Below are 7,703 nucleotides of genomic sequence, written 5' to 3'. Positions count from 1 at the left end.
GGGAGTGTTTGATGGGACAGTGTAGAGGGAGCTTTACTCTGTATCTAAACCGTGCTGTACCTGCCCTGGGAGTGTTTGATGGGACAGTGTAGAGGGAGCTTTACTCTGTATCTAACCCCGTGCTGTACCTGCCCTGGGAGTGTTTGATGGGACAGTGCAGAGGGAGCTTTACTCTGTATCTAAACCGTGCTGTACCTGCCCTGGGAGTGTTTGATGGGACAGTGTAGAGGGAGCTTTACTCTGTACCTAACCCCGTGCTGTACCTGCCCTGGGAGTGTTTGATGGGACAGTGTAGAGGGAGCTTTACTCTGTACCTAACCCCGTGCTGTACCTGCCCTGGGAGTGTTTGATGGGACAGTGTAGAGGGAGCTTTACTCTGGCACCACGGTCCCAGACTGAGAGACAACTGCTGTTACAAAGAAAATGTCTCCTTCAGTGACACTCTGTGAGGAGGATTGGATTTCAAAAGGAGTCTGAAGTGAGTAAATAAGAGATTAAGTGGAAAGCGGGAGATAGCATTCAGTCACTGTGGCGGAGCTCAATCCTATCGCACTAATCTCTGTCCTATAGTCACTGGATAACCCAGCCCCAATCTGCGACTATTGTTCACCAGCTCTGCGTCTGACCCCACTATCAGTCACAGGCTGGCCAAGCAAACACCCGGGGAGATGCTAAAACACAAGCCAGGGCCCCAATCGACCGGGTCCAAGTTAACGACTGCCACCATCCATTGCTCAGTGGGTAGCACCCTCGTCTAGGAGTCAGAAGGTTGTGGGTTCGAGTCCCACTCAAGAGCACAAAATTTATGCCGACACTCCCCAGTGCAGTACTGAGGGAGCGCCGCACTGCCGGAGGGGCAGCACTGAGGGAGCACCGCACTGTCGGAGGGGCAGCACTGAGGGAGCGCCACACTGTCGGAGGGGCAGCACTGAGGAAGCGCCGCACTGTCGGAGGGGCAGTACCGAGGGAGCGCCGCACTGTCGGAGGGGCAGTACTGAGGGAGCGCTGCACCGTCGGAGGGGCAGTACTGAGGGAGCGCCGCACTGTCGGAGGGGCAGTACTGTTGAATGGCAGAACAGGCTCGAGGAGCTCAATGGCCTCCTCCTGTTCGGCCCAACTAGTCCATGCTGGTGTTTATGCTCCACACCAGCCTCCTCTCACCCCTCCTCATCTCACCTCATCACCATGTCCCTCTATTCCCTTCTCCCTCATATGCTTATCCAGCCTCCCCTTAAATGCCTCTACTAGATGCAGGAAGGATGTTCCCGATGGTCGGGGAGTCCAGAACCAGGGGTCACTGTCTAAGGATAAGGGGAAAGCCATTTAGGACAGAGATGAGGAGGAATTTCTTCACCCAGAGAGTGGTGAACCTGTGGAATTCTTTACCACACAAGGCAGTTGAGGCCAATTCATTAAATATATTCAAGAAGGAGTTAGATATATTTCTTAAGGCTAAGGGGATCAAGGGATATGGGGAGAAAGCAGGGACCGGGTACTGAATTTGGATGATCAGCCATGATCTCATTAAATGGCGGAGCAGGCTCGAGGGGCCGAATGGCCTACTCCTGCTCCTATCTTCTATACTATTCGCCTCAACCACTCCCTGTGGTAGTGAGTTCCAGATTCTCACCACTCTCTGGGTAAAGAAGTTTCTCCTGAATTCCCTATTAGATTTATCAGTGACTGTCTTATAATTATGGCCCCTGGTTCTGGTCTCCCCCATAACTGGAAACATCTTCTCTACGTCGACCCTATCGAACCCTTTCATAATTTGAAAGACCTCGATCAGGTCAGCCCTCAGCCTTCTCTTTTCTCGCCTGTTCAATCTTTCCTGATAGTTATAACCTCTCAGGTTTGGTAGCAGCCTTGTGAATCTTTTTTGCACCTTCTCCAGTGCCTCTGTATCCTTTTTATAGTATGGAGACCAGAAATCCAGGTGTGGTCTAACCAAGGTTCGATAAAAGTTGAACCTAAGTTCCTCGTTAGTATAGTGGTGAGTATCCCTGCCTGTCACACAGGAGACTGGGGCTCAGTTCCCTGTTGGGGAGGATTTGTTGTTTTTTTGAGTACAAAAGTAGAGAAGTTATGCTGAACCTCTATAAAGCTCTGGTTAGGCCACAACTGGAGCATTGCGTCCAGTTCTGGTCACTGCACTTTAGGAAGGATGTGAAGGCCCTTGCAGAGGGTGCAGAGGAGATTTACCAGAATGGTTCCGGGGATGGGGGATCTTAGCTACAAGGACAGGTTGGAGAAGCTGGATTTGTTTTCATTAGAGCGAAGGAGGTGGAGGGGTGATTTGATAGAGGTGTACAAGATTATGACGGGTTTGGGTAGGCTAGACGGGGAAAGGCTGTTCCCACTAGATGATGGTACAAGGACTAGGGGACACAGATTCAAGGTTTTGGGCAAGAGATTCAGGGGGGGATGTGAGGAAAAACCTTTTTACACAGTGAGTGGCAAGGATCTGGAACTCGCTGCCGACGGAAGTGGTGGAAGCGGAGACACTCAATGTTTTCAAGGGGAGACTGGATAGGCACTGGAGGGAAATAAACTTGCAGGGCTACAGGGAGAGAGCGGGGAAATGGGACTGACTGGATTGCGCTACAGAGAGCCGGCACAGACTCGATGGGCCAAATGGCCTCCTTCTGTTCCTGTGTAACAGGCTCGAGGGGCTGAATGGCCTCCTCCTGTTCCTGTGTAACAGGCTCGAGGGGCTGAATGGCCTCCTCCTGTTCCTGTGCAACAGGCTCGAGGGGCTGAATGGCCTCCTCCTGTTCCTGTGCAACAGGCTCGAGGGGCTGAATGGCCTCCTTCTGTTCCTGTGCAACAGGCTCGAGGGGCTGAATGGCCTCCTCCTGTTCCTGTGTAACAGGCTCGAGGGGCTGAATGGCCTCCTCCTGTTCCTGTGTAACAGGCTCGAGGGGCTGAATGGCCTCCTCCTGTTCCTGTGTAACAGGCTCGAGGGGCTGAATGGCCTCCTCCTGTTCCTGTGCAACAGGCTCGAGGGGCTGAATAGCCTGTGGGGGCTCGGGGTTTGCCGGGAGAAGGGGGGGGGCATGGCGTGAAATGGCAGAGGGAAGCGAAGTGGCAAAAGCCAACTCATTTTTAAAAAACACAGGAGAGGCTTGTAGACTGCAGCTGCAGCAGGCAAGAGTTAATGGGTGAGTAACACAGGGGGAGGAAGGGTCACACGGTGTGTGCTGGGCTGGCTCGCCAATCATTCTTCGCAAAAATAAAAATAAACATAGGCGCACAATATTCCCCAGCTGCTGTTTAAACAAGGGCTGATCAGGAAACAGCTTAATAACAAGAATGCTCTGTTATCTGGGTCTCTCGCTCGCACAGACTCGCACCGACAGGAAACTGGAGTCTGAAATAGCACAGCAGCGAGAGACCAGTGCTGGAAACAAATCTCCGCAGGGTCTGCGGCCCAGAAATCTGCGACCCCGACTGACCCCCATCCCCTGCACGGCCCCTGGGCTGGAGGCGGGTGTCAGCCTACATTCCTGCTCCTGATTGGCTCACTGGTCAGTGAATCGTGGTGTGTGTGTGTGTGAGAGAGTGCACGAGAGCGAATGTTCCCTTTAAGCTGGGAGGCCGCGCAGCGCTCCATGGGTCCCGCGCAGCCGGTGAGCCGGCTTTACAATTGAAAAAAAAAGGCGCATTTGCGGACTTTCGAATGGGTCTCGCCGCCCGTTAAAGGGGCCGCACAGCCCCCCACAAAAATTTACGGGGAACGTCGGAGAGAGTGCGAATGTGTGTCCGAGAGCACGTACGAGAATCCGTGCGCAAGTGTGGTAGAGTGCGCACACCCGCGAGAGCGAGTGCAGCGGCGAGCGAGCTAGTGAGAGTGTGCGGCAGAAAGCGAGAGTGCAGCAGAGAGCGAGAGTGTTGGAGTGCGCGCTAACGAGAGCGAGTGTGTCAGAGAGCGAGTGTGTCAGAGGGTGAGTGTGTTGGAGTGCGCGCTAGCGAGAGCGAGTGTGTCAGAGAGAGTGTGTCAGAGGGTGTGTGTGTTGGAGTGCGCGCTAGCGAGAGCGAGTGTGTCAGAGAGCGCGCTAGCGAGGGTGAGTGTGGCAGAGGGCGCGCTAGCGAGAATGTGTCACAGAGTATGTCGGAGTGCATGCTCGCAAGAGTGTGTGTCAGAGTGCGAGTGTGGCAGAGAGTGTGTGTCAGAGAGTATGTCGGAGAGCACGCTCGCAAGAGTGTGTGTCAGAGTGCGAGTGTGGCAGAGAGTGTGTGGCAGAGTGTGAGTACGTCGGAGTGCGTGCTAGTGAGAGGGAGTGTGTGTGTGAGCTTCTCTGTAGTGGGGTCAGGACAGAATGAGGTCCTAAGGTGAAGGCCATCACAGTCAAATAGCTTGCTAATACACAACGAGAAACAGAAGGGGCTGGCAACTGAGTGTAAACAGTGAGTGTGAGTCGAGTGTAAACTACAGAGCAAGGCAAGCAGATAGAGAGAAACGGGAGGCAGGCAGAGCGAGCGAGGCAGGGAGAAGCAGACAGAGAGTGATGGAGAAATGAGTCTGTCCTGTAACAGAGCTTTTCCCCGATGTTTGAAGCCTCGGACTCCCCCAGGGGTCACCCTGACACCGACTCCAGAGCTTGCCGCGGGACTCCTGGCACCAACAGTCCAGGGCCCTCCACTGCGAGAGGCGCTGATTCTGTCCCGGACTGAGCACTGGGTCAGGAGGACAATGAGAATTTCCAAGCCAGCTTCCTAATGAACTTCCTGTGTGCAGCCACACATCAATCTACCGGGATAAGACATCACGCCCCAATTGACCCGCTCAGACTCCAATCACCAGGGTGATGGGCACCTCCTGTTCCTGTGTAACAGGCTTGAGGGGCTGAATGGCCTCCTCCTGTTCCTGTGCAACAGGCTCAAGGGGCTGAATGGCCTCCTCCTGTTCCTGTGCAACAGGCTCGAGGGGCTGAATGGCCTCCTCCTGTTCCTGTGCAACAGGCTCGAGGGGCTGAATGGCCTCCTCCGGTTCCTGTGTAACAGGCTCGAGGGGCTGAATGGCCTCCTCCTGTTCCTGTGCAACAGGCTCGAGGGGCTGAATGGCCTCCTCCTGTTCCTGTTTTCCCAAAAGTGGCAGTATGGAGCCCGAGATGTGCTCCAGAAGCTAACCAGAACAAAACAGATCCTGCAGTAGTTTCATGGGGAAGGAAGGCGAGTGAGGATGACGCCTCCCAAAGTTGTTCTGGTAGGGTCAGTGTAGAGGGAGCTTTACTCTGTATCTAACCCGTGCTGTACCTGCCCTGGGAGTGTTTGATGGGACAGTGTAGAGGGAGTTTTACTCTGTATCTAACCTGTGCTGTACCTGCCCTGGGAGTGTTTGACGGGACAGTGTAGAGGGAGCTTTACTCTGTATCTAACCCGTGCTGTACCTGCCCTGGGAGTGTTTGGTGGGACAGTGTAGAGGGAGCTTTACTCTGCATCTAACCCGGTGCTGTACCTGCCCTGGGAGTGTTTGGTGGGACAGTGTAGAGGGAGCTTTACTCTGCATCTAACCCGGTGCTGTACCTGCCCTGGGAGTGTTTGGTGGGACAGTGTAGAGGGAGCTTTACTCTGTATCTAACCTGTGCTGTACCTGCCCTGGGAGTGTTTGACGGGACAGTGTAGAGGGAGCTTTACTCTGTATCTAACCCGTGCTGTACCTGCCCTGGGAGTGTTTGATGGGACAGTGTAGAGGGAGCTTTACTCTGTATCTAACCCGTGCTGTACCTGCCCTGGGAGTGTTTGATGGGACAGTGTAGAGGGAGCTTTACTCTGTATCTAACCCGTGCTGTACCTGCCCTGGGAGTGTTTGATGGGTCAGTGTAGAGGGAGCTTTACTCTGTACCTAACCCGTGCTGTACCTGCCCTGGGAGTGTTTGATGGGACAATGTAGAGGGAGCTTTACTCTGTACCTAACCCGTGCTGTACCTGCCCTGGGAGTGTTTGATGGGACAATGTAGAGGGAGCTTTACTCTGTACCTAACCCGTGCTGTACCTGCCCTGGGAGTGTTTGATGGGTCAGTGTAGAGGGAGCTTTACTCTGTACCTAACCCGTGCTGTACCTGCCCTGGGAGTGTTTGATGGGACAGTGTAGAGGGAGCTTTACTCTGTACCTAACCCGTGCTGTACCTGCCCTGGGAGTGTTTGATGGGACAGTGTAGAGGGAGCTTTACTCTGTATCTAACCCGTGCTGTACTTGCCCTGGGAGTGTTTGATGGGACAGTGTAGAGGGAGCTTTACTCTGTACCTAACCCGTGCTGTACCTGCCCTGGGAGTGTTTGATGGGACAGTGTAGAGGGAGCTTTACTCTGTATCTAACCCGTGCTGTACCTGGCCTGGGAGTGTTTGATGGGACAAAGCTGAAACATTTTACATTTTTCTCCTTTTATGCGAACAGGCAAATGCCTGGAGTAGCCACAGGTGTTTAAATCACTTCTGATGCACGTTTTATATACGGATGTTGAAAAGATGTGGGGCGGGGGAGAACAAGTTGCACATTGTACGCTCAGGGGCGTGTGGAGCCCATTAAACAGCAGGGGGTGAGGGGGTGAGGGGGTGCAGGGGCCTATGAAGTAGGGGCTTGGTGGGAGGTTTTGCTACTCTGCAGATGGATTCTCCATGTAACGAGACAGGAATTCAGAGAGAGACACACACGCAGAGAGCTTGATCCCAGTTAATTTCCAACAGGGCTGAACACGCCTCAGAAATATTCACACACAACCGCCGACTCCTGGGCACGCATGTCCCGACACTGCATTCCACCTGGGCACACGCACACCCCTCAGGCTCTTAAAGGGGACAGAGTGCCTTACTAACTGCGCAGCCCCCAGGGGGGGCAGGGGGCATGGAAGAAACAACCTCCGCTGGCCAGCACGGTGAATACCCCACCTCACCTCCCTCGCAGAGGGGGCTGGAGTCAGGGCTCCTGATCACGGTCCCTTCGTGTGTGCGAGCCAGCATTGGCCTTGGGTTGTGATGCCGCCGCTGCCCAATAGTCTACGGTAACCAATCTGCTGTCATTTTGGATGCGGGTGGAAAGAGACAACATTTACTTTTCCTAAAACTTAGAAATTGCACAAAAACACGCCATTCGGCCCATCTAGTCCCTGCCAGCGTTGACCCTCCATATCAGCTTGTCCCTTGCACCCACTTCCCACATCGCTTGCTCTTCCTTTACCTTCAAACATCCGTCTAACCTATTCTTAAATGTTGACAGGGTGTCAGCCGTGGCTCAGTGGGTAGCACTCTCTCGCCTCCGAGTCAGAAGGTTGAGGGTTCGAGTCCCAATCCAGAGACTTGAGCCCTATAATCCAGGCTGACACTCCCAGCTCCAGTACTGAGGCAGCGCTGTCGGAGGTGCTGTCTTTCATATGAAACGCTAAACCGAGGCCCCATCTGCCCGCTCAGGTGGATGTAAACGATTCCATGGCCACTATTTCGAAGAAGAGCAGGGGGAGTTCTCCCTGGTGTCCTGGGCCCAATATTTATCCCTCAACCAACATCACTAGAAAACAGATGATCTGGTCATCATCACATTGCTGTTTGTGGGAGCTTGCTGTGCCCAAATTGGCTGCTGCTTTTCCTGCATTACAACAGTGACCACAGAACAACAACAACTTGCATTTGTGTAGCGCCTTTAATGTAGTAAAACGCCCCAAGGCACTTCACTGGAGCGATTATAAAACAAAATTTGACACTGAACC

This window comes from Somniosus microcephalus, chromosome 12, assembly GCF_052327205.1.
Source record: "Somniosus microcephalus isolate GS21.2 chromosome 12, FLI_Smic_1.0, whole genome shotgun sequence".
Classification (NCBI taxonomy): domain Eukaryota; kingdom Metazoa; phylum Chordata; class Chondrichthyes; order Squaliformes; family Somniosidae; genus Somniosus; species Somniosus microcephalus.
This window is presented reverse-complemented; position numbering follows the sequence as displayed.